The 26,294-nt window shown below is 39.4% G+C and overlaps 1 protein-coding gene across 1 annotated transcript in view; it reads right to left on the bottom strand.

Annotated features, from left to right (window-relative positions):
- KLHL1 (kelch like family member 1) overlaps positions 1-26,294 on the bottom strand; it is a 405,445-nt gene that overhangs the window by 302,866 nt on the left and 76,285 nt on the right. The gene's annotated exons all lie outside the window — the stretch shown is intronic.

The raw sequence follows: 26,294 nt of genomic DNA, 5'->3' as shown, positions 1-26,294 counted from the left end.
TGCCGGGGCGCTGCCGCGGCTCCTCCATGGCCCCCAGGGCGGCCAGGCGGAGAGGCAGGGGGCTGACGTTCCCCAGGTGGTGCCAGGCAGCCTCGAGCCATTGCTGGCAGGCTTGCAGCAGCAAGTCCAGAACGTGCACCAGAAGGTGCAGGGCGAGCCGTGGCTCCATGTTGCCACCTGCGGCGGCCCCCCCAAAGGGAAGCACCGACACAGACGGGCACAGAGACCAACGTTTTGCTGTCCCTCGGCGAGGTTGGCAAGCAAGCAGGAAAAGCTGAGAACCGGCTGTCCAGGGGGGTCCCTTTAAGCTCGAGCCTCAGACAGCAGCCACACAAAGCAACTACTGACCTGATGCCCTGCCAGAACCGGTTTCAGCTGCCCTTAAATGCCCCCCTGCTTCCAATCAGTGTGGACGCGCTAGTTCGAGTTAGCAAAACGCTAGTTCGAACTAGTTTTTAGTTCTAGACGCGTTAGTTCGAATTAGCTTAGTTCGAATTAACTAATTCGAACTAAGTTAGTTCGAACTAGCGCTGTAGTGTAGACATACCCTCAGGGAAGTGAGGTGTGGGAGAATAAAACTGAGCTCTGGAGAAATGTTTGGCTAGAATTTCCCCTACAATATGTACCAGTTCCGACTTACATACAAATTTAACTTAAGAACAACCCTACAGTCCCTATCTTGTATGTAACCCGGGGACTACCTGTAAACAGGAACTGAAGGAATATGGGCAATTTTTGTTGAAAAAGAGGCACTTAACCAGAAAAAAAGCAACAGGACATTTCAATGTTTAAAATTGCTGCTCCCTAAAAAGCAACCTATGAGCACAGCCAATCTTCCACCTTTTATAAGTGTCACCAGTAACCACTGCTGGAGGAATTTCACCTCCATTCCTATGTTTAAGGGTGATAGAAATGTAGCCGTGTTAGTCTGGGGTAGTTGAAGCAAAATGTAGGACAATGTAGCACTTTAAAGACTAACAAGATGGTTTATTAGATGATGAGCTTTCGTGGGCCAGACCCACTTGGAGTAACTCATCAAATAACAAACAGCTGAGCTAGTGGCCCACGAAAGCTCATCATCTAATAAACCATCTTGTTAGTCTTTAAAGTGCTACATTGTCCTGCATTTTGCTTCAACTATGTTTAAGGGAAAATTGGAGGAGCCTCTTATAACACAGAGAAATTCGGTTACTCCTCTCTCCATATCCAAGATCAGCAAAAGATTTCCTTTTACACTGGTAGTAAGGTCAAAATTACACTCGCCTCTGAGATATCGTGATGTACATGGGATGGGAAGCAGGACTAATACTTGATCTCCACAAAACTGTTCTCCTTTGGTTACTTTTTTATTTTTGTACAATGAAAAATTTGGTCGCGAGTATATAAATGTTATGCCACTATGCAAACACAATTGACTTGTATCTGTCAGGAATTGAATTTTACCCCAGAAAATTGAAATTACTGAATTATGGTTTTCTAAACCTCTCAATGCATGCAAGCATGAAAGCAAGAAAATTTTATAACTAGAGTGTAGAGGCTGGAAATTCTTTTTTTCAGTACATTAATATTTTAATTAATCAAATGCACAGAATTGCCATCAAAAAACTTATTTAATATATTGGTTAAATATTTTGCATTATATTTGGTTCTGTGTTGATACTAAACAAAATAGTATTTTGAGAGAAAATGGCTTTGTTAGGAACTGAAAATTCCGTTTCTAAAACATTGGGTAAAGTCCCTCACAACTTGTCATGTTTCTCTTCTTTCTGCTAGTTCACTCATCTAAATACAAAACCCAGCAATCCAGGATATTGGATCTGTGACACTCTAAGGATTGTGAGTTTGCAGAATAATGTACAGATTCCTCTGATTCCTTTATGGTAACTATTGATTTCTTTTTCGAGATACAATAACAGTAGCAGAGTCATAGATTTCAAATTCAAAAGAATATTGTGATTATCTCACCTGATCTCTTGTATAGCACAAGCCATAGAACTTCCCCCAAAATAATTCCTAGACAAGAGGCTTTCAATTTTTATGGCATCATGACCTTCTTTTGACAACAAAAATTACTACACAGTCCCCAACTCAGACTGTGTGTGGGGGGGGAGGGGGAAGGGAAGGAAGCTAAAGTCCAAGTGCTTCAGCTTCAGAGAATGTATATTCTGAGACCCAAAACTGAGCGCTGAATCCCTTGGGCTTTGGTTTCTGCTCTGTGTAGTAGACATTTAGCTTCAGCTTTGTCACACAGAAAGTCTAATGCCAGCCCTGTTGATCCTGTTGAAACAATGAGAAAAACAACTTTGGGATTCGGACTCTCAGTTTCAGAAATGCTGTCCGAGAGAATGTCTTTTACTAAATCAGCTAATGTTGTTTTTAAAATGTTACAGCAAAAGAGAACCCACTATAGCTCTGAAGAAGTTATTACAGTGTTTGATTACCATGTTAAAAATCTACACATTTCCAGTCTGCATTTTTCTAGCTTCAACTTTCACTACTATAATTCAGGGTACGTCTACACTAGTCCCCTAGATTGATCTAGGGAAGCTAATGAGGGCAACCGAAATGGCAAATCAACCCCGGGATTTAAATATCCTGCGCTTGATTTGCATATTCCAGGCCAGTCGCCATTTTAGAAATTGACTAGCCCAAAGTAACTGCCCATGTCTACACGCAGTAGTAAAATGGGATTCCGATTTAAATTCCTAACTCGAATTAACTAGTATTCCTCCTGCAATGAGGTTTACCAGCTAATTCAATTTAGGGGCTTTAAATCGGAATCCCATTTCACTGCCTCGTGTAGATGTGGGCAGTTACTTTGGGCTAGTCAATTTCTAAAATGGCGATCGGCCGGGAACATGCAAATCAAGAATGGGATATTTAAATCCCAGGCTTGATTTGCAATTTCGGTCGCCCTCATAAGCCTCCATAGATCGATCTAGGGGGCTAGTGTAGACATACCCTCATAGAGTATCTTATCCAGGTATAATGCAATGCTTGAAACTAAAACAGTGTCACATGTTCATAGGGAGAAGTCTGCTTGTGCTCTAACAAGATGTGTTAATGGCATATAAGTTACTAAAATTGCATATGTACAGTTATCCACAGTTATTCCTATGTAACCTGTGCTTCTATGGCTATTTCTTTAAACAGTACTATCCACTTGTTTGTTGATTCTTATCTTGTTTTGTTGATTTGTTTTTTGTTTGTTTCTCAGAAGAGTGGAGCAGCTGTTCATTCACTCTAGCTAGTGTGGGACTATCAGAAAAAAGTGCATGAACCGTGGGATTTCATATTCATTAGGGTATCTGGGGGGCAGGTGGTAGACTTTCTCCTCCACTTTTTTTTAAGAGCCAAACTTAATGATTAGAGCCAAAGGCAGAATGCCATATCAAAGGGAGATGAAGATCTCTGCCCTGAGGGCTGATGCTGAAAGCCCTGCATTTACTGAATGCATTAGGAAGATAACCACAAGGAGGACACCAACCTATTCAAAGAACTGGCAGCCTGCTGTCTGTTCAGCTCAAGACCTGGTGATGACAAAAATTCCAAATTAGCAGCATGTGTGTTACATTCATAGGATTTGTAACCTATGTGTCTTTTGGTACTGAAGAAATCTGTATATTTTAGACTATTGTTAATAGTTGTTGCTTTATTTCTGTAATGATAAACTCATGTTTAGATTTATGAGGAATCTTAATTAACATCAATTTTTTTTCTTATGCACTGAAGGGGGGAATTGTATTGCCTGAGCAGCTTCACTACCTTTTGGTGTCTATTTCAAAATGGAGCAACTCAGGGTATGGACATCCTATGACTGTCCACATTTGTTTATTTAATATATGTACTATTATCTGTAGATCAGAGTTCTCCTTTTAAAATAGATAACCTGCTTGTTCTCTATTCCTAAGGTAAATGGAATTATAATGGATACCTCTGTAATCAAACGTTTAGTGGGTTATGTAGGGATATGTAAGAATTAATAGGAGTCTGGGATGGTTATACATTAGTGATAGGGCTCTGGCCAGAGCAGACATTGTCCTTTGATCATGTTTTTTCTCCTTTGCTCTTACAGCATGGAAAAATAAAGAGTCTGGCCAGAGCAGCTATTGTCCTTTCCGGGCTATGTCTACACTGCTGGCTTTTGCCAGCAGAGAGTATGCTAATAAACTGCTCATTAGCATTTGTTGTGCTGTCATTAGCATATTCTCTGCCCGAGGCTTTTTGTGCAAGAGGTTTTTGCGCAAAAACAAGCAGTGTTCTGTTTTGCACAAAAACTCCCTTTTGCTCAAGATATGTATTCCTCCTTTTTTGAGGCGTAAGGATCTTGCGCAAAAGAGGTCCATTTACTCCATCCGCTCCTGGGTCACCTGATTCTTCTCTAACAGGTTACATATGCAAAATAGTGTGTGTGTGTGTGTGTGTGCGCGCGCGTGCGCACGCGCGCATGTTCATGACTTTCACAAAATCCAAGAGCAACAAGCATGCAATCCTTAACTACTGCCAATTACAAACATACAAAGTGTCACATAATTCAATAATCTCAATTATATTCCACATAATTTGGTGAGCAAGACTCACCTAACACAAAAGATTGAAATGTCATACACTTTGTTCCAATATCTTTTGAAATGACAGTCTGAAACCACTGCTCTACTAGGCATACTTTATTCCCAGAGCTAAGAATACAAGCCAGGAATATCCATACTTGCCTTTCCCCTGCTGTTAAATAAATAGTTGTGTAACCCTCTGGCGGAGTGTCTTTTTCTAGGGCTGATTTAGGGAATATAATGGACTACTCTTCTATCTCTTTTTCTTTCAATTCAAACTTAAGGGGTCTGTGCAGTAGATCTGATAAATACTCATTCAAAATCTGCTAAAGATCCTTGTAGGAAAAATTGTATATGAAAATTACCATGACACTTATCCACAAAAGCACAGTAATTCTGGCATTTCCTTGTTTGTGACTTCTTGGTTTTGAAATATGATAGGTAAAATAGTTTAGATTCAGCTGAATTCTGCTCCTACTGATTTTAAAAAAAGCAGTTAGGAGAACAAAGACCACTTTTAAAAATACTATATTTAGTATTCTATTAATAACGTTCTTTTTAGTTTAATATGGCTATTGTACTGTCCTCTCATGTAAACACTTTTGTGAGACTTGGTGTCTCAAAGCAAGATTAGGGCTGAGGACAGGTATGCAGAGCTTATCCTTATATTATACTGAAGAAAAACATGATTTCATTTACCAAGGGCTATCAAACTAATACCTTTAATATAAACCAAATCCATATTTGAAAGCTGAACTTTTTGGCTACATAATATTTACTTTCAAAAAGCCAAAATCACTTCTTTGAATAAAATGTCTCACAAAGCTGAACAAGTTTTGGAGTTATTTACTTGATTCCACTGACAACACATTCTCTAACTACCTACCCATCTCCTTCTCTCTGTAGACCACTCTCACTAAGACATAATGCAGACGGTGGCACATTATCTGGGCATGTATATACTAATATATGAGGTCTTCCAATGGTAAGGAACCTCTTATGCCCACTTTCCTGCACAAATGCATCAGCTCACCAATATGCAATTTATGGAGGAAACAATTTCAGGAGAGGAAAACACATTGCAAAGATGAGTTGGTAGCCCTTCTCCATCTCCAATCTAGAGATATATTTATAAATTTAATATCTACATTTATAAATTTAATAACTGGGAACATCTCTGAGAATCCAAAGCCTATACATTACATATAGTTATACATTGCTAACAGGAAAAGAGGAACATGCTGTGCAATTTGTGCTTCATTCAGAGTATAAATGGTGGCAGTGTTTTTTTTTAGTATCTTCTTATTTTCATAATAATTTCAGAATTCAGCCTTTAATTAACAGACTACAAAGTACTTCCCCAACTCAGGAAGCCATCACTAACTTGTTGATTCATACAAAAACATTTGAGTTAAATTATATAAATAGATTCCACAAAAAATCACCCAAATCAGTAAGTCAGTCAGTGACTTCTAGAAATTAATCTAACTTATTTATTTATTATTTTGTTTCCATAAAAAGTGCCTATGCACAGAATCTCGGTGTGCTTGCATCATTTATAACCACTCATATAAACAGCTTAATGCCATTATAAACAAGTATACTATCCTTTTACAAAGGAGCTGTCCAAAAATATGAGCACGATAACCATGTAATATTTCTATCCATACTGATCTAATCTATATTTAAGCATTTGTAGAGTCCACATCACCACAACATCCAGGTGCTACCTCATCATGAATCATGTTGGAATCATGTTGGAAATTTCAGCAGTAATTTTTACACTGCTGAGCTTTGTGAGAGAGAAGCAGCATCATTCTGTTTGTCTATTTTCCACTGTTTGGATCAAAATTTAGCCTGATACTCCTTTGTAACACTATTCAAAGGTTCTTTGTTAGTTGTATTAGAAAAAAACAAGTGAGTTTGTGGCAAAGTAAAATCCCGACAGGAATGAATTTAACCAAGTGTTCATTTTCAAACATGAGTTTAAATGTTTTCCTGAATAAGGTCCCTTTCTTGACCGGAAACATATGTTTATATTGTGCTGACAGGTTTTTTCTTCCTTTCTGATTATTTAGAGAATACCCTCAAGGAAAGGCTAAGTACCAAAGCATACTCCAGAGAGCCAAACAAGGTATTTGAACAAAGCTTTAAAGTACCTGACAGATGGCAGTGGTGGGGGAAAATACAGAATTCGCCTGTCTTCTCTCTTTTTTTTTCTTTTGTTCCCATCAACCGCAAAGAACTAGAGTAAACTAGGTTTGACGGTGACAGGTAAGCAAAGCCCACAGGTAAGCGTAGAACATGGAGACCTGGGAGATGGGTCAGAAATGGGCGGGAATGTGGGCTATAATGGCAGAGAGAAAGGAGGGTCAGGGCAAAACTGGGAGACAAGATCAAATCAGTATCTTAGATGACTATATACAAATGTAAGAAGTATGGGTAATAAGCAGAAGAACTGGAAGTGCTAATAAATAAGTACAATTATGACATTGTTGGCATCACAGAAACTTGGTGGGATAATACACATGATTGGAATGTTTGTATGGAAGGGTACAGCTTGCTCAGGAAGGATAGACAGGGAAAAAAGGGAGGAGGTGTTGCATTATATATTAAAAATGAACACACTTGGAGTGAGGTGGAGATGGACATAGGAGACGGAAGTGTTGAGAGTCTCTGGGTTAGGCTAAAAGGGGTTAAAAACAAGATTGATATCATTCTAGGAGTCTACTACAAGCCACCTGTCCAGGTGGAAGAAGTGAATGAGGCTTTTTTTAAACAACTGACAAAATCATCCAAAGCCCAAGATTTGGTGGTGAAGGAGGAATTCAACTATCCAGATATATGTTGGGAAAATAACACAGCAGGGCACAGACTATCCAATAAATTCTTGGACTTCATTGGAGTTAACTTTTTATTTCAGAAGGCTGAAAAAGCAACTGGGGAGAAGCTGTTCTAGATTTGATCCTAACAAAAAGGGAGAAACTAGTTGAGAATTTTAAAGTGGAAGGCAGCTTGGGTGAAAGTGATCATGAAATCATAGAGTTCACAATTCTAAGGAAGGGTAGAAGGGAGAATAGCCAAATAGAGACAATGGATTTAGGGAAGGCGGATTTTGGTAAGCTCAGAGAGCTGATAGGTAAGGTCCCTGGGGAATCGAGACTGAGAGGAAAAACAACTGAGAGAGTTGGCAGTTTTTCAAAGGGGCATTGTTAAGGGCCCAAAAACAAGCTATTCCGATGTGTTGGAAAAATAGAAAATATGGCAAAAGACCGTGTTGCCTTAACCATGAGATCTCGCATGATCTAAAAATAAAAAAGGAGTCCTATAAAAAATGGAAAGGAGGACAAATTACAAAGGATGAATATAGGCAAACAACACAGGAATGCAGGGGCAAGATTAGAAAGGCAAAGGCACAAAATGAGCTAAAACTAGCTATGTGAATAAAGGGAAACAAGAAGACTTTTTATAAATACATTTGAAGCAAGAGGAGACCAAGAACAGGGTAGGCCCACAAGTCAGTGAGGAGAGAGAAACAGTAACAGGAAACTTGGAAATGGCAGAGATGCTTAATGACTTCTTTGTTTCGATCGTCACCGAGAAGTCTGAAGGAATGCCTAACATAGTGAATGCTAGTGGGAAGGGGGTAGTTTTAGAAGGTGAAATAAAAAAAGAACAAGTTAAAAATCACCTCGAAAAGTTAGATGCCTGCATGTCACCAGGGCCTGATGAAATGCATCCTAGAATACTAAAGGAGATGATAGAGGAGGTATCTGAGCCTCTAGCTATCATCTTTGGAAAATCATGGGAGACAGGAGAGATTCCAGAAGACTGGAAAAGGGCAAATATAGTGCCCATTTATAAAAAGGGAAATAACAACACAGGAAACTACAGACCACTTAGTTTAACTTCTGTGCCAGGGAAGATAATGGAGCAAGTAATTAAGGAAATCATCTATAAACACTTGGAAGGTGGCAAGGTGATAGGGAACAGCCAGCATAGAGTTGTAAAGAATAAATCATGTCAAACCAACCTGATAGCTCTCTTTGATAGGATAACAAGTCTTGTGGATAAGGGAGAAGCAGTGGATGTGGTATACCTAGACTTTAGTAAGGCATTTGATACGGACTCGCATGATATTCTTATCAATAAACTAGGCAAATACAACTTAGATGGGGCTATGATAAGATGGGTGCATAACTGGCTGTATAACGGTACTCAGAGAGTAGTTATTAATGGTTCACAATTCTGCTAGAAAGCTATAACTAGTGGGGTTCCGCTGGGGTCTGTTTTGGACCGGCTCTCTTCAATATCTTCATCAACGATTTAGATATTGGCATAAAAAGTACGCTTATTAAGTTTACAGATGATACCAAGCTGGGAGGGATTGCGACTGCTCTGGAGTATAGGGTCATAATTCAAAATGATCTGGACAAATTGGAGAAATGGGCTGAGGTAAACAGGATGAAGTTTAATAAAGACCAATGTAAAGTGCTGCACTCAGGAAGGAACAATCAGTTTCACACATTCAGAATGGGAAGCGACTGTCTAGGAAGGAATACGGCAGAAAGGGATCTAGGGGTTATAGTGGACCACAAGCTGAATATGAGTCAGCAGTGTGATGCTGTTGCAAAAAAAGCAAACATGATTCTGGGATGCATTAACAGGTGTGTTATGAGCAAGACATGAGAAGTCATTCTTCCTCTCTACTCTGCGCTGGTTAGGCCTAAGTTAAAGTATTGTGTCCTGTTCTGGGCACCACATTTCAAGAAAGATGTGGAGAAGTTGGAGAAGGCCCAGAGAAGAATAACAAGAATGATTAAGTTCTAGAGAACATGACCTATGAAGGAAGGCTGAAAGAATTGGGTTTGTTTAGTTTAGGAAAAAGAAAATTGAGGGGGGACACGATAGCCGTTTTCAGATATCTAAAAGGGTGTCATAAGGAGGAGGGAGAAAACTTGTTTATTTTGGCCTCTGAGGATAGAACAAGAAGCAATGGGCTTAAACTGCAGCAAGAAGGCTTAGGTTAGACATTAGGAAAAAGTTCCTAACTGTCAGGGTAGTCAAACACTGGAATAAATTGCCCAGGAAGATTGTGGAATCCCCATCTCTGGAGATATTTAAGAATAGGTTAGATAAATGTCTATCAGGGATGGTCCTATCATGAGGGCAGGAGACTGGGCTCGATGGCCTCTGGAGGCCCCTTCCTGTCCTAGTGTGCTATGATTCTATGTAAATAGGAAGTATATCATTCCATGGGATTGCACCGTAGACATTTGCTTTTACTGTCATCCTTTTACAGCCTTCTAAAGGTAAATTCTGGTATCATGTTAGAAAGTTTGGCAGCAATTTCCAAACCGCTGACTATTGTGAGGCTAGAACAGCATCATTCTGTTAGTCAAATCCATTTTCTATTGTCAGCATCAAGATTTAATCTGATAGTCCCCCTATGACAATACTCAAAGGTTCTTTGTCAGGCATATTGGTATTTCTCAGGAAGTTCACCAACAGAAACAGAAGGTACGTTCATAGTAAAAATAAATCTCATTTAACAATGTGACCAAAAGGCCCCTCTACTCACATCATATGCACTATTTTAATAAACTGTATAATATACAACTTGTGAGGTATCAGTTGAAAAATCTTAACTTTCTGTTCAATATCATAGTGAAATATATATAGAAATATTAAAAGTTGTTAATTCACCATTCTAAGATGCTACGAGTGTATGTTCTAAACCTTAAAGACCTTCCTAGGCAAAAGTTGTTATATATCAATACTAAAAAAAGTAAAATGTGTTTACTTTAATGTACATGTAAGCAGCAAACTGCCCCACCCCAAGATTGAGAGGAGGTGGTAGGAAACAGAACAAGCTGGATTTTAGCAAACATATATTGGGGAAGAAAGAGCATGGCACCTACTTCATCACCAGACTTTACATTGCTGCCTTTACTTTCTAATAAACTTTATTTTGAAAGGTAAACCTGAGAAAAGATGCTTCAAAGGTTCACTAACTATTAGTAAAAAGAAGTAGTGAATCCCAAAATCTCTTTCACCTAAGACAAAACCACTAGCATCTTTGGGCCTCTGGGAGTAATCCTGACCAAAGAAAAGGTCAGTCACCATCTTGCTGTATGACTGTCATTGAGAAAAGTCATCTTAAACAAAGCTTTAAACCAAAATTTGCTAGATTAAATTGTAGAGTTTTAGATGCATGTTTTCACTTTTATTTATTGAAGTTCTAACTTGATCTCTTATGCTTCAATTAACTTAAATTCTACATTCTTTTTTAATAAATTTGTTTTATCTTTAATCTAAACTAATCCAGTATTACGTTTAAACCAAACTCTTTGGTATACTTTTCATAATTCAAAAGCTACTATATATTTGAGAGAATTATGATTTTTTGTGCCTCTGTCTGTCCATTTTTTCAAGATTTCCTCCTAAAAAGTAAGAGCGAGGACCACAACATTTGGTATACAGCTTCCTCTTATCATAACTTAAAGCAAGGCAAGGGTTTGATTGTGCCAGAAAAATAGGATGTGCCTGGAATAGGACTGATTCTCATAAAAAAATATAGAAAAGACCGAATGAACAGGCAAGTGAAAGGCACTGGATGAGGGTGATACCCTGCCCCCATCCAGGACTGCTCCAGCCCCCAATATGCCCTTCAGTACAGGGCCGGCCCACAACATTTTGGCACTTGAGGCGGGGAGCTCAAATGACGCCCCCATGCCACCTTTTTTCCTGCCTGCCTGTTATGTCTCTTGAGCTGTCCTTCTTCCAGCACAGCACTCCACCATCTCTGTGCATGTAGAGCCAAGAGAATATGTATGCACCAGCAGCAGACACAATTTTCTACACTCTGGGTCCTAGTGGCACCACCCCACAGTGCACCTGAGGCGGTCGCCTCAGTTCACCTCATGATAAGGCCAGACCTGCTTCAGTGTAGGCAGGGGGATTGAAGAGCCTCCCCACCAATGTGTTGGAGAGGTTTAAGTTGGGAGCTGTAGGTGATGACAAGTGGTGTTCTACTGTTGGTTTTCTTGGGTCTGTCTTGTAGTAGATGGTTTCTAGGTATTCGTTTGGCTCTTTCAATTTGCTTTTTTATTTCTCCGGGTGGGTAGTTGAGGTTTATAAATTTATAAATACAAATACCTAGAAACCATCTACTACAAGACAGACCCAAGAAAACCAACAGTAGAACACCACTTGTCATCACCTACAGCTCCCAACTTAAACCTGTCCAACACATTATCAATAAATTACAGCCTATACTGGAACAGGACACTAAACTCCAAGAAGCTCTGGGAGACAGACCCATAGTCTCCTATAGACAATCACCTAACCTCTAGATAATTCTTACCAACAACCACAGGACATACCACACTAATACCAACCCTGGTACTTTCCCTTGCAACAAACCCCGTTGCCAGCTTTGTACACATATTCACTCTGCTGACAACATTACTGGGCCTAACCAAGTGAGTTATAAGATCAAGAATACATATTCCTGCGCCTCCAGAAATATAATCTATGCTATCATGTGCCGAAAGTGTCCGTCTGCTATGTACATTGGACAAACGTCTCAGACACTTCGCCAAAGGATTAATGCCCCCAAAACAGACATTAGACAGGATCACAAAGAAAAAACAGTTGCTTGCCATTTCAACCAAAAAGGACACTGTCTCAATGACTGACTCACCTGCATCCTACTTCAGAAGACATTCAAATCTGCACTTGAAAGGGAATCCTCTGAACTGGCATTCATGCTAAAATTCGACACTCTCCGCGGGGGCATGAACAAAGACTCCAGCTATCTTACCCATTACAAAGATAGCTTCCCTAATTATCACCTCTAACACTATTAACTCACAGACATCTACCCTTCCCCACCTCTAATATCATTAACTCACAGGCATTCGCCTTCCTTTCCCCCTCCCCCTGCATCCCCCTTCTGTTCTGAAATGTGATTTGTCCTTTTCATATGTGTTCACTTTTTTTTAATTGTATCCTTTGGTATATATGGCTGTGACTATTTTCTTCCACTATTTGATCTGAGGAAGTGGGTCTGGCCCACAAAAGCTCATCATCTAATAAACCATCTTGTTAGTCTTTAAAGTGCTACATAGTCCTGTATTTTGTTTTAGCTACACCAGACTAACACGGCTACATTTCTATCACTATCTTGTAATAAATAGAGATACAGGTGAAAGCCAAGGAATGCTTAACAGTGTAGACTATGCAGATGCCTCTCCTAGTTGTCACATGAAGCTTTGGACAGAACAAAAGAAAAATATCCTGGTTGACAAAGAAATGTGATACCATCTTTGGCAGGACTTGCAGATAAAAGAACTGATGACACTTTCCATTTTATCTGTTGGTGAGCGGATAAACTCAGGAAGTTCTACACTTCTGAAAGAGCCTCCTCATGACCTCTGAGTGAAAGTGAAGGTGAGAGAAGAAGGACTCACAGAGGTGATGCACAACATTTTCCTGATGCCAAGAAGGTGCAAGGCTTCCAAGTGAATTGCATGCTGAATGTAGAATTCCCTTACACAAAGGATCTCCTGGCACAGAGCTGACAAATGAGCTCCACCATGTCTATTAACATGGAACATGGAGTTGTCCATCAACACCTTAATCACCCAACTATATAGTTAGGGAAGGAACACTCTGCAAGACAGATAGATGTCTCATGAGCTTCTCTCATGACCATTACCACTGAGTCCACTGTGTACTGAGATTCCCTCCCCAAACAAGGTCAGACATCTAAAACCAGGATCTTTTTAGATGAAAAGGCAATATGCTGTGTCTATTGAGTATACAAATTAAAAATAAATGTGTCCATTCACATACAAACACACACACACATGCACACACACACCCCTCTTCCTTTTGATGTTATTATTTTCAATCTATTGCTAGCATCAGCCTTAGACCAATTAGGCTGAGGGCAAGGGAGCAGCCAGGCTGTTGATCCAGACTGATGCTCCAGTTTCTTGGCAGGACAGAACCTGAAGAACCAATCAAGACATTCCATCTTTTATAGGAATCCCTTTCCATGCAAAATCTATGGATTTTGCATCATGTTGTAACCAGTCACTTTGCAACAACATATCTTTAACTGATTGTTTTTATTGTTGTTTAATATCAGTCTGCTGATGTTCTGGGTGTTGCTCCATCCTGGTTTTGATGGGATTTGTTATCTTCACACATTAGGAGTGCTTTCTTTTAACTTCTGCCCCTCATTGATCATCAAATACTATGGGCACGTTCAATAATTCCTTTGTGCTCCCACATCTCCAGCTCCTCTTCTGACCATCTGCATGCTATGCTGACCTTCAGACTAATCTCTTTTGAAACAAACATGCACATTCTTCACTCTCACAAACAAAAATTACATAGTTCCTTCACACAAGCAAGGATCTAGTCCAAAATATTATAAAATTAAAGTAACTATTACTATTACAAATTCTTCCATAATACAGAAACATCCTGACACTCTTAAAGAAGAAAACAATCCTAATGGCAAAAGGGTGACAGTAATGATAAATACATGTTTTTGTTCTGTTCCTGCCTTAATATTAATAACAAACACAGTCTGCTTAATGCATCTTTACCAACAGCACTAGACTGTTCCTTTCTGCTAGTCAGAAAAGATGGATGGCAAAGTACACTGCACACATTTCATTGCATAAGGATACATATTAGCTACATGGCTACATGCACACCTCCCGGAAATGGATGAAGCCATGGTCTTGGCCATGGAGTCTACCATATCTGAAGGCAACTTGGAGAGCTGCTTTGGTCACAGCTCTGCCCTACTCCAGAATAGCTAGAACCTTCTTTCTTAGCTCCTCTAGAAGCGAGTCTGTAAACTGTTCCATGGACTGCCAAATGTTAAAATGAGCATGGCCAAGGGAGGCCTAATGGTTGACCACTTTTAACTGGAGGCTGGCTGTAGAATATTTTTCTTTCTGCCAAAGAGATCAAGACACATTGCCTCCTTATTCCTAGGGGTCAATCTTAGTTGGTCCCAGCTATCACACTCCTTGGCTACTGACATCATCAGTGAACTTGGAGCAAGGTACACACACACACAAATCCCTTAGCAGAGCAGTAACACTTTCTCTCTGCCTACTTAGGGATGGGGGACTTGTGGGGCGGGGGGTTTGCCATAGGACTTTGATCAGCTTTACTACTCCCTTGTTCATGGGCAATGCTATCTTAGAGGGGGCTGATATGTTTAAAACATCAAACAGGTAGTCAAAGAGTTCTTTCAGTTCTTCAGCCTCAACCTCAAGTTAGATGGATGAGGTGCAGAGATAAGGTTTTTCTATACCTTCAATGATTACTCATTTGAATAGCTAGTTTTGGAACCCACAATAGGAGAGGTAATTCTTGATTTAGTCCAAAGTGAGCACAAGGTCCATGAGGTGACAACCTGGACCACTAGCTAATTGTGACCATAATATAATTAAATTTAACATCCTTTGGCCACAGAAAACACCAAAGCAACTCAACATTCTTGCATTTTATTTCTGAAAGTGAGGCTACAGAAAAATGATTTAGTTAAACAGAACTCAAAAGATACAGTGCCAAAACAAGTGAAATCCTTGCTCACTACATGGACATTTTTTGAAGATGTCGTAACAGAGACTTATCTTCAATATACAGTTCAAATTAAAAACATGGTAGCAAAACTAAAAAAGTGGCAATGTGGCTAAACTACAAAGTAAAAGAAGCAGTGAGAGATAAAAAGGCATTCTTTAAAAAGTGGAAGTTAAATCCTAGTGAAGAAAATAAAAAGGATCATTAACTCTGGTAAGTAAAATGTAAACATTTAATTAGGAAGATCCAAAGGGAATTGGAAGAAAAAAGGCAAAAAAAGTAATAGAAAAAAATGCATCAGAAGGAGGATGTCTGCTAAACAATAAGTTGGGGCCACTAGGTCCTGGTCTACACTAGGAAGTTATTTGAAAATAGTATCAGAGGGGTAGCCGTGTTAATCTGAATCTGCAAAAGCGGCGAGGAGTCCTGTGGCACCTTATAGACTAACTGATTTTGCTAACTACAAAATCAGCTTCTCCTCTCTTGGAATTCACACCTCCAGATCAGCTACTAGAAGTGGGCCTCATCCTCCTTGATTGGATCCACCTCGTCATTTCCGGCCTGATTCTGGCCTGCATATTTATACCTGCCTCTGGAAATTTCCACTACATGCATCTGACGAAGTGGGTCTTTGCCCACGAAAGCTTATGCTCCTACACTTCAGATAGTCTATAAGGTGCCACAGGACTCCTTGCCGCATTTGAAAATAAACACCCTTATTTCAAAATAAGTGTCCACACTACAAAGCCAATTATTTTGAAATAATGGGCTCGTTATTTTGAAATCTGTACTCCTGCTTTCCTCATGGCATAATGCTTACTTTGAAAAAGTTCTTTTGGATTAAGTGTGGATGCTTCACTGCTGCTATTTCAAAATTATTACTCTCCAGAGTAATTTGAAGTAATTACTCTCCAATGCTTCCTGGGGCTCTAGGTCGAGGTAGCATGTCCACAATAATGGAGCCTGCCTTGGACTAATTTTGAGGCTTCCCTATAGTGGGGACATGATATTTCAATTTTGTTTTTTTCAGTGTTACTCCAAGTTTCCTTGGAGACCACCCCCATGTTAAACTCATAGGGTATGTCTATACTGCCAGCCTAGTTCGAACTAGGGTGGCTAATGTAGGCATTCAAACTTGCAAATGAAGCCTGGGATTTAAATATCCCGGGCTTCATTTGTATGTTCCTGGGCAGGCGCCATTTTTAAATGCCCATAGTTCGAACTCCGTGCCTGCGGCTACACGTGGCACGGACTAGGTAGTTTGAATTAAAGCTCCTAATTCGAATTACCGTTATTCCTCCTGAAAGGAGGTTTAACGGTAGTTTGAATTAGGAGATTTAATTTGAAATACCTAGTCCGTGCCGCGTGTAGCCGCGGGCAGGTAGTTCAAACTACGGGCATTTAAAAATGGTGCCCTCCTAGGAACATGCAAATGAAGCCTGGGATATTTAAATCCCGGGCTTCATTTGCAAGTTCAAATGCCTACATTAGCCACACTAGTTCGAACCAGGGTGACAGTTTAGACATACCCATATGGATTTATTAAATGAAGCATATACAAAACACTACGGGGTTAAACTAAAGGGGGTTGAGCTGTTATTGACTGCCACTATAGGGTTAAAATGAAGGGGCTTGAGCTATCTCTCTCACTTACACAAACACATGCATTCATTAGTTCATTCACACATATTCATTCATGCCCTCAGGCACTCTCATACTTACACAGGCAAAGGGTTACAGAGGGATCCAAGGCATATTGACTCCAGAGGTTTGCCAGAGGTGAGCTGATCAGAAAGAGGACTTCTGCCACATGCTCTCTCCTTTTATTGGAACTGGGCAGCTTCTGTCACCCAGGCAGGGCTCCCACCTCCATGTTTGTCACAGAGGAGCATGCCCCAACCTCCCTCAATCTGAGGTTCTTTGTTTGCTTAGGGCAGCCACCTGACTCTTGGCTACACATGTTTAGCCTTGCTAAACACATACACACACTCCTATCACAGAATGAAATGCAGCTTAGAGCAAGCTACAGGCAAAGTGGCTGAGAGTTACAAAGATTACAAAGTTGCAAGGCGCAATAGTCACCAAGCTTACAGTAGGTTTCTGAACTTATAAAGCACAGTGTATGAGAGATACAAAGTGGCAAAGCTCAACAATCTTACAACATGGTGCAGAATTTAAAAAGCAAGGTAGCTGAAATTTACAAAGGAACAAGTACAAAGCTTCAAAGCTCAATGGTTTCAAAGATACCTTACAGGGCACAGCATCTGACTGAGAGCAACTTCCATCTTAATCATCAGTAATAAAGTGACATAGAAGACAACTGCCCCCCCTTAAATAGTGTTCACAGCAATGCAGTCAGCAGCAGGTTTTGTCATTCTCTAAGCCATGTGTTGGCAGAACCTTACAGTTTAATGCATTTCCAGAAAATGTGTGTGTAAATGAAGTAATAGCTCAGGTGGAGGCTTTATGCAACTTTCAGGAGTTATTATTTTGAATTTAGTTATTTTGAAATAATTTCCTTTTATAGACATGCCATGCTAAAGGAGCACTCAAGCATAATAAGGCCATTTTGGAGAAATCCACAGCTCCCATTGCCCAGGAATTGCCTTTGTCACTGAGAACTGTGGAGCTCTGTGCCTGCAAAGTCTCATGTAAACAAACCATTTGGTGACCTGCTAACCATTAACCCCTATGAACTGTGTGTGGCAATTTAATATACTTAGATTTTCTGAAACCTTTCACAAGCTATATTCCCAAAGGCTCTTATGCAAAGTAGGCTATCATGGGATAAGAGGGAAGGTTCGCTTATAAATCAGTAACTGGTTCAATGATAGGAAACAAAGAGTAGGTCAGTTTTCAGAATGGAGAGAAGTAAACTATGGTGTCCCCAGGCGACTGCTCTGAGACCAGTCCTACTCAATGTATTCATAAATGATCTGGAAATCAGGATAAACAGTGAAGTGTCAAAACCTGCAGATAATACTAAACTATTCAAGATAGTTAATTCCAAAGCAGACTACAAAGAACTACCAAAGAATTTCACAAAATTGTGTGAGTGGACCACAAAATGACATATGAAATTAAATGATGATAAATGCCAAGTAATGAACATTGGAAAACATAATCCCAACTCTACATATTTGTAAGCAGGATCTGAAGGAAGTGGGAAGAAACTGTGGGGGTGTCTATATATTTACAGTTTACTCCTGCTTTGCTGAAATTTGTTACACACAATGAGGTATTTTGCTCATTTTGCTCATGGTTACCAATGTTTGTAATTTTGTGAAACTACAGAAAAGTGGGACAGTTCTAAATCTGTTCCAAAGGAAAGGACTCACAGTTGGCAGAGAGAACCTTGCTAAACAAAAGTTCAACTTTCATAGTTCTATGGGTACGTCTACACTGCAACACTACTGAACGATACCAGAGTATCCCAAAACAGCTATTCCAAATCTTCATAGCAAGCCCATTATTTTGGGCTAGTTATTCTGACATCCTTGCAAACCTCATTCAATGAGGAGTAAGGTACATTTCGGAATATCGCTTTATTTCAAAATTTGGTGTTGTGTAGGCAGTGCCAAATGATGAAATAAGCTATTTTGAAATAGCATCAAAATAAGATATGCAATCTGGGTAGTTCAAATTGTGTGTCTTATATCAAGTTACAGTGCAGTGCAGACACACCCTAAGAGAGGAGAAGGGCGAGGGAAAGTAATTCTGATCAGGAGTCTATGGGTACGTCTAAACTACATGCCTCTGTCGGCAGAGGCATGTAGATTTGTTTTTTTTTGGCAAAGGCAAATGAAGCCGCGATTTAAATGATCGCGGCTTCATTTACATTTACATGGCTGCCGCGCTGAGCCAACAAACAGTTGATCAGCTGTTTGTCGGCTCGCGCACTAGTCTGGACATTCCCCCTGTCGACATCAAAGCCCTTTGTCGGCGGCCCCGGTAAATCTCATTCCCTCTGCCGACAGAGGCATGTAGTCTAGACACAGCCTATATGTCCTCCCCTGCCTGAACCAGATTAACCTGTGCTCCCTTTCCCCCCTGTTCTAAGAACTGAGCTAAATAGGCATCATTAGGTGTCTCTTTCTTATTTTAATTGTGTTGAAATTGTGTTTGCAGAGGACACTAAGCTAGGAGGAGAGGTAGATATGCTTGAAGGCAGAGATAGGGTCCAGAGTGACTTAGACAAATTGGAGGATTGGGCCACAAGAAATCTGATGAGGTTCATCAAGGACAAGTTCAGAGTCCTGCACTTGGGATGGGAGAATCCCAAGCATTGTTACAGGCTGGGGACCAACCAGCTAAGTAGTAGTTATGCAGAAAACGACCTAGGGGTTACAGTGGATGAGAAGCAGGATATGAGTCAACAGTGTGCCCTTGTAGCCAAGAAGGCTAATGGCATATTAGGTTGCATTAATAGGAGCATTGCCAGCAGATCCAGAGATTTGATTATTTTCCTTTATTCAGCTCTGGTGAGGCCACATCTGGAGTATTGTGTTCAATTCTGGGCCCCCCACTTCAATAAGGATGTGGACACACTGGAGAGGGTCCAGCAGAGGGCAACCAAAATGATTAGGGGGAGAAGCTGAGGGAGTTGGGTCTCTTTAATCTGCAGAAGCGAAGAGTGAGGGAGGATTTGATAGCAGTCTTCAACTTCCTGAAGGGAGGTTCCAAAGAGGACGGAGAAAGGCTGTTCTCAGTAGTGACAGATGGCGGAACAATGGTCTCAAGTTGTGATGGGAGACGTCCAGGTTGGATAATAGGAAAAACTATTTCACTAGGAGAGTGGTGAAGCACTGGAATGTGTTACCTAGGGAAGTAGTGGAATCTCCATCCCTAGAGGTATTTAAGTCTCGGCTTGACAAAGCCCTGGCTGGGTTGATTTAGTTGGGATTGGTCCTGCATGGAGCAGGGGGCTGGACTTGATGACCCTCTGACGGCTCTTCCATCTCTATGGTTCTATGATTCTATGATTCTGTTTGTGGTGTTTTCACAGATTAATGCCAAGTTACTTCTCTCCCTTTTATTAAAAGTTTATTTTCTATGCTCAGACTCTGTGCTTGTGAGAAAGGAAGCATTGCCTCCCAGAGGCACTCGGGTGGTGTGTGAATTTTCCAACTGGTGACTCAAGCCAGTTCTGTGTTGGATGAATGGAAAGGCACCTGTCTCTGGCTGCTGCTGCTCCATCTGGCAGAAGGGTTATGTATTAGGATCTGCATTAGTTGCTACCACTCATGAAAGAGTTCTCTATTGTGGATAGTTCTCAGAAAACAGCCACTTAATGTGCAATGGCAGTCCAAAAAGCTAACAAAATCTTGGGAATCATCAGGAAAAATATAGATATTAAGACAGAAAATACATTGCCTCTAAATAAATATGTGGTATACCCACATCTTGAATGGAGGATGGAAGCGATGGAAACAACCTGATACCAGAGCAATATATGTGCCACAGTAGGGGGTGCCAGAGATGGATCCTTACAGATACCACTGAAGGAAGTGCTTTCAGCACCAGTATGTTTGGAAAGTACACACTCCTACAATGAAATGGACCTGAACAATCGCTCAAAAAAGAACGAAATTTCCAGAGCTTTCAGAGAAACTCTGTTACGTGATATATGAAACTCCTTTACAGCACCATGGAGCATAATCAATAGCATAATGAAGACAAAATCAATTGGGATCAATACCTATGAAAAAGTGTGGTTCAAAAGAAAGCCTGGATGCTAGTATAACTACTATCTAAAAGGGATTCTTTGAGTGAAATGATCTCTTAAAGTTCAGTAAAAGCATCAGACATTTGCAGTATGATTCTATATAATGAATTTTCTTCTGACCCACAGCTTCACACTTTCAATAGGATTAATTATTTTATATCCAGTTATAATGGCTTCACAAATAAGTTGTGTACTGTGGATCTTCTGATTTATTACTCTCTCTTGCCTCATTGAAGCTATGTTCTTTGGAAAGGTAAGGATGAATATGGAGAATTATGGGGCACATGTGCCCTTCCAAACAAACAACTTCAAGAAAAAAAAATTATACAGCACCCTGCATTTCCATACTTTTTAAAAAAGCATGGCTTACATTAAACTTTAGTCACATTTCATATAAAATGTTGTCATTTTATCCAACAATTGAGTGATTTAGCATAATCAGATGCTTAGTAAAGTAAGTCAGAACTTAACCTAAAATAGCTTACAAAGCAAAATTAATATAAATACACATTGATTGATTTAAATAGGACATTTTAAAGCAGCTTTAGATGAATATAGACTAGGTGCAGAAAAATGATGTATTACAGATGTGTCATTTCTGCTGTTTAATGTGAATTAGTGCCTGTGATGAAACTGTGCCTTCTAGGAGTAATATGTTTTTAATGCTCCTGCCCTTCCTTATCAGAGAGCTTTTCGGAACTCTTTTTTGGGCATGTGAATCCAGAGTCAGAACAGAGAGCAACTGAATAGAAGACTGTTCCCCTCATTCTCTGACAAAAGGGAACAGTCAGCATTGTTCCTGTATGAATCCAGGGTAGCAGAGGCTCAGGGCTGGGGCTGTCCCAGATTGGGGGCTGGAGGGGAAGAAGGGGTGCTCCCAGTCAGAACCTGACTGGTGAGTTTGTCTTTTATGTATGATTTTTATGAGAATCAATCCCATTCCAGGCATATCCCATTTTCCTAGCACAACCAAACCCTTACCTTGCTTAATTAGGATACCAAGTTTGGTTGCCCTAGCTTTTACATTTCGGAGGAGTTGTTGAACAAATAGACAGACTCTCTCAAATATACAGTAGATACAGACTGTGCATGTCTATTAAATTAAATTAAACAGCTTTTTCTGTAACTGCTTCAACATTTCAACTTATAAATATTCAATACAGGAATATTTCTAAAATCTTCATGGTAATTAAATTCAAACTGGTTAATCTGTGGAGTAGGGTAAATCAAGAAATATTACTTATGAAATGGATTTTCATTCAGTCACTCCAAATCTTATATTATTGTAAACATAATGGGACTACAAAACTATGAACAATTATCTTATGTACTTGAGCAATGGAATTACTCATAAATACAATAAGAACAGGCCTCTGATCTTCAGGTCTGGCCATGCCCCATGGGGAGTGGAAGAATGGTGACATGATGACACCTCTGTGTTCTCCCAATTCCAGAGGCCAGTTCAAAATCCAGCATCCAGTTTTAATTTTTGGCAGCCTATAATGCTACCAAGGGAACACTGTGGCACTCAGGGATGTGCACAGAAGAGCACACTCCAGACATGTTGGATTTTTTCCCCCTACGCTTATTTTTGGGCACGGTGAGAGGGAAACAAAGGGCACTAGGAGATCCTTAATATCAGAGAATCCATAAGTGTTTCTGTACACAGCAGGGCTAAGGTTGGAATAAGCTATGCAACTTCAGCTATGTCAATTACATAGCTTAAGTTGAAATAGCTTAACTCAGCTTTCTAGACTGCAGGCTTCTTTCAGAAGAAGCTTTTCCGGAAGAGATCTTCCAGAAAAACTTCTTCCTAAAGAAAGCATTCAAACTGCAAAAGCACATCAAAAAAAGCCATCTGCTTTTTTGAAAGAGCATCCACACTGAACGGACGCTAACTCGCATAAGAGCTGTGATTATTATGGACAGAGTGGCCATCAGGGCATCTGTGCTTTTTCCACTTTCCTCTTCTTTCAAAAGAACTCCCTCTTCCCCGTCCAAACTCGCCTTTTTCTGAAAGAGCTCTTTTGGAAAAAGGCTTCTTCCTCATAGAATAAGGATTACCAGTGTCGGAAAAACCCCTCTGTTCTTTTGATTTTCTTTTGGAAGAATGCGATTGCAGTGTCGACATAATTGAAGTTTTTTCGGAAAAATGGCCATTTTTTGGAAAAAACTCTGTGGTGTAGATATAGCCTCTTCCTTCAACTTCCCTTACTCCTTATAAAATGAGGGTTATCTTGAGTTGGAGTAAGAAGAACTCCGGCTTGACATTATTTTGAAATAAAGACTTGTAGTGTAGATGTCCGCCTGGTGGCAGTTACAGATGTGCACTATATTATATCAGAATAACATGAGTTATTCTGGAATAATGCTGCTGTAGACATACCCTAAGTGACTGTTTATCCCATCTTAAAACAGCCTTATTGGTGATGAAGGATGGACCTGAATATTGTGTGTCCTATATGAGTTTTTCAGTTTTATTGGTTCCATAACATATACCATATTACTTACTTAATGTTTTCTTGCAATTTTATTTATTTGTTACATGCTATTTTGCTAGAAAGTCTTCTACTTCCAGTCCTGACTGCATTTCCATAGGTATTTTGGCTGCTCTATTACAAGTAGAAGTAAGATGTTAATGGAAGAATTATTAAACTACCAGTAAGAGAGACATGACAATTCTACATTAGTGAAACTGATATTGGATTTAGTAGTTTACATACTGTATAGTTATGAGATCTTCGTAGTGAAATTAATTCTGCTTTTTATGTCATTGACATAAATGCTTACTCATACTAAAGGTCTTTTTGCCATTTGAATACATCAAACACTATTACAATTTTTTTCATGACATCCATGTGACAATCAGACAGTATTGCAGTTTAGCTGGTTGGTCTTAGATATCTGTTGACTGAAATATTTTCATTTCAGCTTTCTTTCCACACTTGAGCATCATACTTACACAAACATAATAGATAAATCAATGCCTATGAAAATGCTTTGGCATTTATTATGAGGTTTTTTCAAAAAGTGCAAATGTATTCTAGGGCCTTTTAACATTGTATGTTATCCACCTCTCAAAATACTAAGAAGACAAATGAAAGTGTGCAGTACTTTATATAGTGCAGTATTTTTTTCAACAACAGAAGTTATATTAAAGGGAAACAATTCACATCAAGCTTAACATACCATTCCTTAATTAATAGACACTGGTTTTAATATTCAGCCTGAGTGACACCCAAGGAACCTTAACTTTTCTCCAGTAGCACAAAAATCTCATCTTCCCTTCTCTGATTCATAAGGACCAAACAATGTCTACATAATAAAGCATCTAAGCATAAAGATTAAGGAGCTGTGGTATGCATTTTACTTTATATTTTAAACCAGAGTATGTCTTACACTTATGAAGGTATAAGAGCTTTATATATACACATAAGTATAAATAATAACATAACAATACATTTCCAATTACACACCGCAGCAATGCACATATTAGGGACACTGATTGTACAAAGATAACTTTTCATAGACAATGAGGAATTATATTATTTAGCTGTTTATGCACTTAGGAACCTGAATCCTAGATCTATTTCTGCAGACTGTGTATGGGCCATAATGAAGGGCAGAGTTTGCTCAACCATTGTATCCGGTAGTAAGACAGTCCAGTAATTAAAATTATTGAAGTGATTAAATTACTTATTGATGGATAAGACTGTCACAGAGATTTGGGGCTTATCTAGACTACCGGGAACAGTCGAAAGAGGTTATGCAAATTCCACGGGAATTTGCATATCTTCTTTTGACCGCACGTTTGAAAGCAGAGCTTTCGAAAGTGAGAATAGTTTAAATGCGGCTTTTTTTGCGAAATCCCCCCTGTCAAAAAACTGCGTAAACCTCAGGTATGTCTAGACTACAGGTTTTTTTTTTTCAAAAAATCTTCACCAGCATCTATACTGCTGACACATTCTTTCGAAATTAAATCTAAAGAACGCAGTAGTTTTTTCAACCACAGAAATCCTCATTTTACAGAAATCCTTCATTACATCGAATAATGCCTTTGTCAAAAGTGCTCTTTCAAAAAAAGGCGTTATTGAACGCAAACAGTTCTTTTTTGAAAAAAAGCATCCAGACTGCCTGGGTGCTCTCTTTCAAAAAAGCAGCTCTCTTTTTCAAAAATACTGGTTGCTGTCTAGATGCTCTCTTTTGAAAGAGGCTTGAAGTCTAGACGTAGCCGCAGGTCTAGAAAGCTCTACTTTCGAAAGTGCGATCAAAAGAAGATATGCAAATTTCTGCAAAATTTGCATATCCTCGTTCAACGGTTCCCAGTAGTCTAGATAAGTCCTTGGTGTATCTGTCAGCATATTGACATATTGAGAATATTTGTTACTACATAGGTTGGCACACCATCATGTGTAAATCAGCAGTGTTACAGTAAGTCCCTACTGGTTCAGCACAAATAACTGACTGCCCACATATTACTGACTCTTCCTAAAATCTCTACATTATACTCAAAATAATCCATCCTGTGTATCATGTCAAATAGCATTTTTTTAAAAATTTTCAGAAATATAAAGACACTGTCTTTATCTCTTCTTCAGTTATAGCATGTAACTATCCCCTATTACAACCCAGTCCTTCCTGTCTGATACCTTGAGTGTTCACCCATTCAACAGACCTTCCAGGGATGCCATTGAAATTAACCCTGTGGCAGACACTCCTTTTTCTGAATAAGCCACTGTGTTTCAGGAGTTCTGAATAGGTCTTAATGCTCATAATACCTTTGCAATAGTCCATTTTTAAGACACTAACATAACTTATTAGATCATTTCAAATGACTAAATCTTAATTTCCAGTGCTTTTGCTCTTTGGTGTGCTGTTTTCTATATCCAAACATGACTCTATCCACTGCAAGTGCTGTTATTTTTGTTATTTTCTTAACGTTCAGGAGAATTAGAGTTAATAGTAATATCTGTTATCAGGTAAGTATGATATAGCAATACAACTTTAGTTTAATACTTCTAACTTTCAAAACTCCTCCCATGCAACACTAATTTATACACATTAAAACGGAAAACCCTCTGAGACCCCATTTTTCCTGTATATGAGGTGGTGTAGCTGTGTTGGTCCCCGGATATTCAAGAGACAAGTAGGGCGAGATAAATATTTGCAGAGAAGTGGGAAAAAACTTCTTGTATAATTTTCATAAATTTTGAGAGCATAGGAAGAAAGTCTGCAGGGGATATTTATTCTCCTGCTAAAGGAAAAGTGTACAATTATAAGTAAATATTTTCTTCATTCAGATTTAACACAGAGTTCATGGGCATCTCTTCTGTTGGTAGGTTCCTACACATATCACTGCTTGACAACAATATCAAATCATGAATTAAAGAATAGTTTCAGTAACA

The sequence above is a fragment of the Pelodiscus sinensis genome, chromosome 1, assembly GCF_052426305.1.
Source record: "Pelodiscus sinensis isolate ZL-2025 chromosome 1, ASM5242630v1, whole genome shotgun sequence".
Classification (NCBI taxonomy): Eukaryota; Metazoa; Chordata; order Testudines; family Trionychidae; genus Pelodiscus; species Pelodiscus sinensis.
Note: the sequence above shows the minus strand (reverse complement) of the source record. Positions and strands in the feature narration are given on the sequence as shown.